A 12,116-nucleotide genomic window follows, 5' to 3' on the forward strand; every position below is an offset into this window, starting at 1 on the left:
ATTCATAAACCAATCCGATCAATATCTCCAACAACATTGGATCTACAACCAGAATCCCGATTCTATACACTCAAGACTATGAAGTTTGGACGCATGACTTTAAGGACTACGTCATTGGTTCCAAAGACAATGGTTATCTTGTATGGGAAGCAATAACATTGGGTCCTTTTGTTCATTCTGGTACAAATAGAACAATTAACACTCAAAAGGAGTACAACAAACTCTTAACTGACATGGAGAAGATTCCTCAAGACGAAAAAGATAAGTTGCTGTGTAATCTTAAATCCATGAGAATTATCCGATTTGCTTTAGAGTCTGATACTTTTCGTTTTGTAAGCTGATTCACCACGGAAAAAGAGATCTGGGATAGACTTAAAGAGCTGTATTCCACTGATGAAGACCTAGAGCACTCTATCCAAACTCTATGGCTCTCTGAGTTCGGTGCTTTCCAACAAAAGCCTAATGAAAAACTTATCCAGGTATTCGATCGTTTCAACCATCTTTTGAGCAAGATGATCAAGAACGGCATTAGAAGAGAAGTGATTGAATAGAAGGTCACATTTATGAATGGTTTAGGACCCGAATGGATGGCTGTGGTATCAAAGGTGAAGGCTCACGAGCAATTTAAAACCTATTCACTGGCGAAGGTGGTAGGTATTCTCAGGTCTCATGAAAGTGTTGTGACTAAGGAAGCAAAAGTGGTGTCTGGTATGGGATCCCTGGCCCTTCTCTCTATACGGGACAGACACTCCCACATCCCGACTGGCGAAGATGGTAGGTATTCCAACCTGAAGCGGTTTGCTCGCAAAAAGTTTCCTATTGCCAAGAATCGAAACTGGCAGGGAAGTTATAGCTCAGAAAAGGTGTCACACCCCAAAACCGGAACGGCGGAAACGTTCTGGGGTGGAGGACGTCATGTACAGTATTATAACAATGCATAATAGTAAAGACAAGCAACAACATCCATTGCATTAATATAATAATTGTAATACAAGCGTGTTCTGTATAGTTTGTAAGACACCCAAAAGTATAATCAAAATAATAGATGAGTCTTGTATGTGCTCCATCTTCTCAAAAGCTTCATCGATACCTGTCTACTGATGGCCTGAGAATACAAGTTATTTTGAAAGAGTTTATCAGCATAAAGCTGGTGAGTTCATAAATATTTAGTGTCATTGCTTGTATGAAAATGTTTGTAACAACTTAATGTAGTAACTGATTTCAAATGTTTGTAAATAGTATACTCCCTAGAAAATCCTATATTTCCAATAAAATGTAGTCTTCTACCAAGACCCGATTGTTTGTATGTTTGTTCTTTCGTAATAGTAAGAGTTTTCCTTAGTGAAACTATTAGTATGAAAATATAGTTTTAGACTTCACTCATGAAAGGTGATTACAAAATAAGTGTATTAAGGGAAAATAATGTTTTTCCTCAACAGTGACACTGCTGGTCATAAAGTGATAAAATACAGACTCCAGGTAGTACTAAATGTACAGTACACCTCAGGGAGTCTAAGGTAATGAAAATGTAGACTCCAGGAAGTATTAAATGAACAATACGCCTTAGAGAGTCTATTTTGCCTTTAATTCTTAATTGGTTGATTAAAGGTTCGAATGTGAACTCGTATGTAACCATGCTGATCGACGGTTGAATAACTGATGACCCTACAGGTCGTATGTAGTGAGGTAACATTCTGTCACCCCTTGGCCTTATCGGCTGGGACTGTAGCTAGCAGTCGGGATGTGGGAGTGTCTGTCCCGTATAGATCTATACATATAATGCCCGCTCTCCCTCCAGGAGACTCTGGTTACAAAGTGATACCACGATGAAGTGTCGTATCGAGAAGTAGTATGTCACATTCGGTTTATAGTATTCAAAAGGTTGTATACTATGTCATAGTGTTGTGATGTTTTCTCTTTACTAGTATATAGTATGTTTATGTATAGTGTATAATATGTTCTCTTGTATAGTATATAGTATGTTTTGTTTCTCACTGTAGTACTCATGTAGTGACTCGTAAATGTACCGACTCTTGTATGTATCTTCGTAATAATAGTAGCGAGTAGTAATCCCTTAACTATACGTATTATAGTTAAATAGTAATGTTGTAGGTATGCCTTTGTTACACAAGGCATTCAACTGAAGTGAAAGCTTTTATATCCAAGACATATATATATATGATATATAACTAAGAGTTCAACGACATTCGGACAAATAACAGGATACCCTAAGTCCACAACCAAACAAGGAACAGGAAATAAGTTAAGCTATCAATCCTATGTCCTTCAAGTCTTACTTATATAAATATATTAGTGTAGATATGAGTTTGAAAACAATGCAAGTTTAAAAGAGTTTGGAAACAGTTTTAGTATCTAAAACTTTAATAAAAGGTTTTAAAACGCTTGAAAACCATAATTTTGATTGTAGCTTAAAAGTAGTAGTAAATCTTTCTGTTTGTTCTAGTCATTAATCACATGTGATTAAAGCAATAACTAGAATATTTCAACTTGTATTCCCCCCATAAAAGCATTTAAAATCATTTCAAAGGTTGATTAAGGGGTATGAACTCACCTGTAGTGAGTGGTTTGTAAGGAAGTGTCGGACAGGATGCTAAGTGTCAAGTGAAGACTTGAACACACACACGGATCCTATTTAACATGTAATGACACATAAATGTATCTAATTAGTCATTTAACAACTAATTAATCAAGTAAGGACACCCTAAAACATGGATAACACTTTGATTCAAGTGCTAGGAGTATCAAGGGGTTGGATCTAAAGAGAGTATGGCCTCACATTGGAGTTTACTGCCCATATGGTAACACCACATGAGTTTACGATTCGGAATTCAACTTGACGTTGCGGGGGTAATCCTGGGAGTTCTTCTGGAAAGATGTAAGGAAAATTGGGTACTACGGGGAGGTCTTTTAGGTCTTTTGTTTTCCGGTTCGTATCGACAACGTGCGCCAGGAATGCACGATATTCCTTACGCAAGTACTTTTGGGCATGAATACTTGAGATGATACGAAGGCTCGTACTGGGTTTGTCTCCGTAGATCAACAGGGTTTCGTTATTTGGTAGGTTTAGGCGGACTGCTTTCTCAAAACATAGGATGTCGGCGCGATAAAGACTCAGCCAGTCCATGCCTATAATGACGTCGAAACTCTTGATTGCCACTGGTATGAGGTCGATTGGGAATGAGTGATTATCTAGCGTGAGGGAACAACCTATGTAAATCTCGTTACAATTCTCTGTCTTGCCGTTAGCCATTTCTACGACGAAGGTTTCTTTTAGTGTTTGTAGTGATTGTTTAAGTAAGTGTTTAAATTTTTGGTTTACGAAGCTCCTTTCTGGCCCATTATCGAAATGGATACAAGCATAAGAGTTATCGAGAAGGAACGTACCCGTGACTATTGTGGTGTCTGCCACGACTTCATTGTGGCCAATAGCAAGTAGTCTTCCTGCTCCTCCCGCATTGCCAGCTTTCAGACAGTTTCTTTTGAAGTGCCCTGTCTCGCCGCACCCGTAGTAGGCTTGACTCACTCCTACACCGGGAACCTGGGTGATGGGTTTGGGTGGTGTCCTGCACTGGGCAGTATGGCCTTTCCGGTCGCAATTAGTGTAGTACATTTCCCGGCAGGGGCCGTTATGATGGAAGGAGCACTTGGTGCACTTGGGTAGGTTCCCTGCATATGGTTTGGCTGGTACAGGGGCAGTAGGAGTAGTGGCAGCATGGACATCCACCGTCTGTTGGTTCTTGGAAGAGGGTTGAGCTGAGTTGCCCTTCTTTCGGTCCCAAGGCTTCCTCTTGTTGTCAGCTGTTTTGGTTGGTGCGGGGGCAGTCGTTGTAGTTGTTGTTGGAGTAGAAGGAGTCTCGTGATCGATGAGCCTTTGGGCCAATTCCTTGGCACTATCAAAGGTCGCAGGGTGTGATGCTAGAATGTTCCCTCGATATGGGGGTACCAGGCCCTAGATGTATCTCTCGATTTTCTTACTTTCGGTGGGGACCATGTTAGGACATAGAGTCATCAGGTCGCAGAACCTGGCTGTATAAGCCACTATGTCAGAACCCTTCATTTTGAGGTTCCACAGTTCCTCCTCGAGCTTCTGAATTTCGCCCCTCGTGCAGTACTCCCTTGTCATTAGGTCCTTCAGTGTATCCCAGCCCATGGCGTTAGCTGCTACCATTGAGAGTGATTTGACATGGCCATTCCACCACGTCTGGGCCCTTTCGGTGAAGGTGCAAGCAACGAACTTTATCTTGCTTCCTTCGGGGCATGAGCACATCTCGAAGATTGCTTCTGTTCTCTCGATCCATTAGGACAGCACAATGATGCCTCCAGTTCCGTTGAAGTACGTAGGTTTGCAGCTGATGAAATCCTTACAGGTACACTCCCGTGCACGTGGATGGATTTCACCATGGCTAGAGTTGGTGCCAGTCCCCGTTCCACTAAGACCACCAGAATTCACTTGGGCCATGGCGGCGGTCACAACTGCCTGAAAAATCACCGCATCGAACTACGAAGGGGGTGGTGGTGGTGGAGTTTGATTTGCAGTTCTGCCCCTGGTCGGACGAGGATGAGGCGGCATTTTTTTACTGAAAGTTGATAGATATGATGATAATAGTAAGAATCAATTGTAAGTATGATGAGAGTGTTTCATGGACTAAATCGCCATAGTCCAACTATCAGATAGAGGCATAACAATTGAGTAGGGAAACACAAGATTACAGACTTTCCCATAGATTAGACAACTGCCAATATTACTGGTATTAATGATATAAAATGAGTTCGGGGAAAAATGACCTAACAGTAGGTCTTACATCAAATCATAAGGGAAAATGTGGGCAGCTTAGAAGTCTAGTTAGACTACTTTCAAAGTTAGGAATGTTTACAGACAAGTGCTCCATAGGGCACAGAAAAGAAAGGCTATTCCTTAACCAAAAGAGAAAGATGAGTCGACATCTTCTACCGGTGACGGGTATCCCTTGGGCGAACTCTCAGGTCTGCCAATTGGCGTACAACCTCCTGAAGATGTCGCTCCTGCGCCCTATGATGCACTCGGAGTTCCATGACTTCGGCTCGGGATGCAGCTAACTGTTGTTGCAGAGCCTCATTGGTTCTCCTGGTCCTTTCCATAGCCTCTTCGAGTTGGCGAATGCGGATTGTGTTAAGGCCGAAGTTGGCGTCAACTTCCATTACTCGGTCGATGGCTGGATAACCTTGCTCGACGTTCAGAGCAATCCTACAGACCATGATAGGTAGGACATGGTCAGCTGAGCCTCCCTCGTTTATGTTGTAAAAGTTTCGGTCTCCGTTGAAAGGTAAGGGCTGACTCTGCTCATCACTCCATCGATTCAAGGTTGTTGCCCACAAGGGAGTGGGACCTTGAAATGCCAGACGGGGGTTAAGGTTTGGAATTGGAACTTCTTGGGGCAGGTTGTTGACCTCTGGTTCAGAGTCAGAGTCATCCGAAAAGCCCTCTGCGAGGTGATCATCCAAAGGGATTGGGTGATCATCTTCTGGCTCATCATCAAGCCATCCACCAATGCCTTGGTTGGGGCAATATGGATCGCCTGGGAGATGGAAGCCAGCCATGTTATCTACGCGAGAATGGGGAAAAGAATAGTTAATAGACGTACTAATGAAGATCCTTTTTAGTTGGCACATAGGTAATTATAGTAACACAAAATACTCCTATAGTATTTTAGGTTTATGTTATGTTCTAATGTTCTCGTTGTAGTATTGTTGGTAAGTTTTTGGACTTGTTGCAACACTACAATTATTCTTAGGCACATGCTAATCACCCCTCGGAAAATATAGTTGATCAGGTTATATCCCCCTAGGTTTGACTATATGTCTCTAAGCCAAATTGTGTTGTTCAACAATCACAATACTTTTGTTCCGTTCTAGTATGATACTGACCCTGGTATGAATAGATGTATATATATATATACTTAGTTAAATATTTTATTATTTAAAAGTATATATTCTTGGTCAGATTGTTTTAATCTCGTTGCGTTTATAGTTTGTATATCTTTTATGGGTTGATATACTTGGTTCACTATAAACAATGCTCTGATACCAATCTGTCACACCCCAAAACCGGAACGGCGGAAAAGTTCTGGGGTGGAGGACGTCATGTACAGTATCATAACAATGCATAATATTAAATACAAGCAACAATATCCATTGCATTAATATAATGATTGTAATACAAGCGTGTTCTGTATAGTTTGTAAGACACCCAAAAGTATAATCAAAATAAAAGATGAGTCTTGTATGTGCTCCATCTTCTCAAAAGCTTCATCGGTACCTGTCTACTGATGACCTGAGAATACAAGTTATTTTGAAAGAGTTTATCAGCATAAAGCTGGTGAGTTCATAAGTATTTAGTGTCATTGCTTGTATGAAAATGTTTGTAACAACTTAATGTAGTAACTGATTTCAAATGTTTGTAAATAGTATACTCCCTAGAAAATCCTATATTTTCCAGTAAAATGTAGTCTTCTACCAAGACCCGATTGTTTGTATGTTTGTTCATTCGTAATAGTAAGAGTTTTCACTAGTGAAACTATCAGTATGAAAATATAGTTTTAGACTTCACTCGTGAAAGGTGATTACAAAATAAGTGTATTAAGGGAAAATAATGTTTTTCCTCAGCAGTGACACTGTTGGTCATAAAGTGATAAAATACAGACTCCAGGTAGTACTAAATGTACAGTACACCTCGGGGAGTCTAAGGTAATGAAAATATAGACTCCAGGTAGTATTAAATGAACAATACGCTTCAGAAAGTCTATTTTGCCTTTAATTCTTAATTGGTTAATTAAACGTTCGAATGTGAACTCGTATGTAACCATGATGATCGACGGCTGAAAAACTGATGACCCTCCAGGTAGTATGTAGTGAGGTAACATTATGTCACCCCTTGGCCTTATCGGCTGGGACTGTAGCTAGCAGTCGGGTTGTGGGAGTGTCTGTCCCGTATAGATCTATACACATAATGCCCGCTCTCCCTCCAGGAGACTCTGGTTACAAAGTGTTACCACGATGAAGTGTCGTATCGAGAAGTAGTATGTCGCATTCGCTTTATAGTATTCAAAAGGTTGTATAGTATGTCATAGTGTAGTGATGTTTTCTCTTTACTAGTATATAGTATGTTTATGTATAGTGTATAATATGTTCTCTTGTATAGTATATAGTATGTTTTGTTTCTCACTGTAGTACTCATGTAGTGACTCGTAAATGTACCGACTCTTGTATGTATCTTCGTAATAATAGTAGCGAGTAGTAATCCCTTAACTATACGTATTATAGTGAAATAGTAATGTTGTAGGTATGCCTTTGTTACACAAGGCATTCAACTGAAGTGAAAGCTTTTATATCCAAGACATATATATATGATATATAACTAAGAGTTCAACGACATTCGGACAAATAACAGGATACCCTAAGTCCACAACCAAACAAGGAACAGGAAATAAGTTGAGCTATCAATCCTATGTCCTTCAAGTCTTACTTATATAAATATATTAGTGTAGATATGAGTTTGAAAACAATGCAAGTTTAAAAGAGTTTGGAAACAGTTTTAGTATCTAAAACTTTAATAAAAGGTTTTAAAACGCTTGAAAACCATAATTTTGATAGTAGCTTAAAAGTAGTAGTAAATCTTTCTGTTTGTTCTAGTCATTAATCACATGTGATTAAAGCAATAACTAGAATATTTCAACTTGTATTCCCCCCATAAAAGCATTTAAAATCATTTCAAAGGTTGATTAAGGGGTATAAACTCACCTGTAGTGAGTGGTTTGGATGGAAGTGTCGGACAGGATGCTAAGTGTCAAGTGAAGACTTGAACACACACACGGATCCTATTTAACATGTAATGACACATAAATGTATCTAATTAGTCATTTAAAAACTAATTAATCAAGTAAGGAAACCCTAAAACATGGATAACACTTTGATTCAAGTGCTAGGAGTATCAAGGGGTTGCATCTAAAGAGAGTATGGCCTCACATTGGAGTTTACTGCCCATATGGTAACACCACATGAGTTTACGGTTTATGGTCATTTCCCCCATGAGTTTACCGCCGTAAACTCATGGTAATTAGTACCATTGTGTGTTTTAGGGTCTTACAAGTCAAGGTTAAGCATCCTATGATCAAGCCCAAGCATTAGGAAGTAATAGTGGCACAATTTGCACCAACTTTTAGAGTTTACAGCCCATGATCATAACCCTATGAGTTTACGGCCGTAAACTCATGTGTGCTTGCTTCTTTTGCTTGTTTAAGGTGTTATACTCCTCAAATAAGTGATCTAGACTTGGTTCCAAGGCTTTAGAAGGGACTAGGTCTCATAATGGCCCCCTTATTAGGGTTTACGGTTCATGGACCAACTCCTATGGAGTTTACGGTTTTGGGTTTACGGTCTAAGTGGGTTTACGGCCGTAAACCCATGGTAACTCCTACCATTTCGTGGTTTAAGGTCCTTAGCTCATGCATGCAAGGTTCTAGTCCAACATCCAAGCCCTAGAAGGTAATGGTCGCACATATGCACCACCTAATGGTGTTTACGGTCCAAGGAGATTGCCTTGGCCGTAAACCCATGTGTTCTTGGGGATTCTTGGTGTTTTTCAATGGTTTAACAAGTAATCTAAGCACAAAACTAGATAGGAAGAGTGTACTTACTTATAGGAAGCTTGTAAGAGTGTTTAAGGTCCAAGAACACTAGTGTGTGTTCTTGGTGTTCTTGGTGTTTTGAAGAACACTTGAAGATCTATGAAAAGGACAAGATTTCATGGATGAAATCATGTATAACTACTAGATGAAGTGTTATAAAAACAAATCAAGAGAAGAAACACTTACATTTTTGGAAGATTAGAAGGAATATGTTATGATACTTGAGAGAGAAATGTGGGTGTTCTTGAGCTTGGAAGTGAGAAGTGAGGAAATGAGGAGTAAACTTATGCCTTAAGCATGAGCTCACGGCCAAGAGGAGTTTACGGCCCAAACTCCCAAAGTTTGGCCGTAAACACCTTGTTATGGTGTGAAATGTTTATTTGTTACGCATCACTCCTAGAAGATACTTCCTTTTATTTGTTCGTTTGACGAATTTATATTAAAAACACCCAAACGGACTTTAAACCGGCTAAAAATTAGCAGAAATGAACTTGAATATTATTTGTATTGCTTGACTGTAGGGTTTGTACAAATAGAAATTTCGGGTTGTCACAAAAGGTGAAAATGGAGACCAAAAATACTTCTCAGAAAGAAGAAGAGAAGAAGGAGAGCGAACTGGTGGGAGACTCCAAATACGATTGCAAATTCTGCCATGGCAAAAACCACTTTGCCAAAGATTGTATGTTAAGAAAGCTATCGAAGAAGAAGGAGGGTGAAGATGATGAAGCATACTATATGCGCAAGCTGGAGGAGATAAAGAAGAAGAAAACTTCTAACAGTTCAATGAATGCTTTGATTGTGCAGGAGAACGTTGTGGATGATGAGTTCGGTGGTGTAGAGGTCTGGTCTACAGACTCTAAAGATGAAGAAGTACGTAAACACACACATGGCAAGGCATTTGTGGCGAAAGAAAATAGTACTGAGTCTGGTGGGACATGCTTGATGGTGACAGCTGGAGTGTCACAAATGAGGGGCTACACAACCGAAGGCGAGTATGAGGAGGCGAATCTGAAGGAAGATAAGTGTTTTACTGCCAAACCTGTGAGCGAGAGGATCAACGATTGCGAAAAATTGATCAAGAAGGTACAATCCATTCTCGAATCACTTAAAATACCTGTAACTAACTATAAACATGAATTAAACGATTTGAAATTCAAATTTTCTAGTTTAAGTGGCAGTTTAATGCAAACACGCCTCACAAATGCTAACCTAACCAATCAAATTAGTAGGGTGACATCCAAGAAAGAGGAGCGAAGGATGTGGATAGAGAAGACAGAGTTAGAGTTAGTTAGGACGAGAGATGAAGTTATTTATTTGCAACGTGATAACTTGAAACTTATGAAACAAAGAAACATCTTTTGCTTCATTGCTAAACGTTTATATACTAATATCACTGAACTGTATTTAGACTATGAAATCGGAAAAAAGATTCACAAAATGATTTTGCCCTTCCTGGAGTTAAAGGAGGACGAAGTTGACATTCATGGTTATAACTGTGAATCTATTGTTTCTTTAGATAACATCTCTGACGCCTACAGGGTTGTCTAGACAAAATCGAATCGTTTATCAAGTCCAAAGACCATAAGGACATGCTTAAAAATCTTTTGGACGAGAATGATAAATTGAAAATCAAGACCGAAACCATACAAAAATTTGACTCATTGAATGCCAAGTTAAGTTCAGAAAAGAAGATAAATGTTGAAAATACTTTTGAATTTGACGAGGACAGTGATATGAGTGAAATTTCTGTAGAGGATCTGGTTGACTGTTCAGAATTTGTCAAGAGCGAAACTGAACCTACCAAAGGTCTTATATCTGAGAATTTCGTTGAGTTCGCTCGAGTGTCCCAAGATAAATCCGAAGTTCTAAAACCGAAAGCAGTGGTTTCTCAAAAGGTACAAACAGTACCAAATTAGGTATATACCATGTCAGGTATTACTCAGAAATATACAGTCGAACTGACAGCCATAGTAAACGAAGATAACGCAGGCGGTTGTGATAATTATTTTTGGTCTGCTCCAATCGACAATGTAGATGAGACTGTCAGTTTATCAGAGAGAACCTCATGGAGGGTTAAAGGTAGATACGTGGCAGAACCACTCGACAAGCCTACAAGCTTTGATGTACCAAGTACAAGTGGTACCAAAGAAATCCCAAGCGAACCAATGACGGATGCAAGCGAAACCTCTTCACTGAAGAGAGAAACTCATGCCAAGAGACCAAAGCCAAGAGAAAACATACACAAGTCTCAAAAGCAACTTGCTGAACAAAAACGCCAGCGAAACAAAAGATATCAAAAGAATCTCAATGAAAGGAAGCAGTTTTGGAACTCCCAAAACTCCAATTATGTTCGCACAGAAAAGGCGTCAAATCTCAAGGCGAAAGTTGGATCAAAGGATAATTCTGATCCATGCACTCTCTGCCAATCCTGCAGTCAAGCAAACCGAAAGTCTTGTTTCGGTCTCAATTCTTGCAGCGACAAGAACTGAAAGAGTAGTTTCGGTCCCAAGACTAGCCTTGATAAGAACCGAAAGACTAGTTTCGGTCCTAAATCCCATCCTCCTCATTCTCGACCAAAGCAGAATCCTAACAAGGATGTCAAGGATAGCAAGGGAAAAGGGAAGCTCGTCTCTGAAGTCAAAACGCAAACAAAGAAGATGTCAGAAAACCCTAGGAAACACAAAAACGTAACTGTTAAGAATCAAAACAAAAATCCTGAATCTGATTTAAACAAACTCAAGGTCTTTACCATCAAGAGGAAAGACACAACCACACTAATAAAAAGAACTTAGATGGTTGATCTTTCTATTACTATTCCCTGTTCTGTAAAAGGCTCACGTGGACCCAAGCAACTTTGGGTTCCTAATTCTGCTTGATTATTACACGTTATAAGTGACGACCAGGTCGACAACGAATGGTACATGGATAGTGGCTGCTCACGTCACATGACAGGAAGGAGGGAAGAGCTAAGGGAGTTTCGGGCTCTTAAGGATGGTGGATGTGTCAAATACGGGAATAATTCATATGGTACGATCAAAGGCTACGAAATGATCACAAACGGGGAATTCTCAATCTGAAAGGTAGCATATGTAGAGGGATTGCAACACAATCTCATCAGTATCTCTCAACTGGTTGTGGGAACTGGCTTGAAGGTTTCGTTCGATGATGAAGGCTCTGAGATTGTTGAAAAGGAAACGAAGGCTGGCTTGTTAAAATCCAAGCGAAAAGGAGAGATGTATCCTCTAAATATTAACCTAATTCGAGGAAAGCCAGTTGTATGCTTATTAACGAAAGCACACTCTGACGAAAGTTGGCTATGGCACTGAAGGCTCTCACATCTCAACTTTAAGGATATCAACAACTTGGTTATCGGTGATCATGTACGAGGACTTCCACTCCTTAAATTTGATAAGGAACACTTGTGTGCAGCAT

This window comes from Lactuca virosa, chromosome 5 (assembly GCF_052849685.1).
Source record: "Lactuca virosa cultivar CGN04683 chromosome 5, Lactuca_virosa_CGN04683_v6, whole genome shotgun sequence".
Classification (NCBI taxonomy): Eukaryota; Viridiplantae; Streptophyta; class Magnoliopsida; order Asterales; family Asteraceae; genus Lactuca; species Lactuca virosa.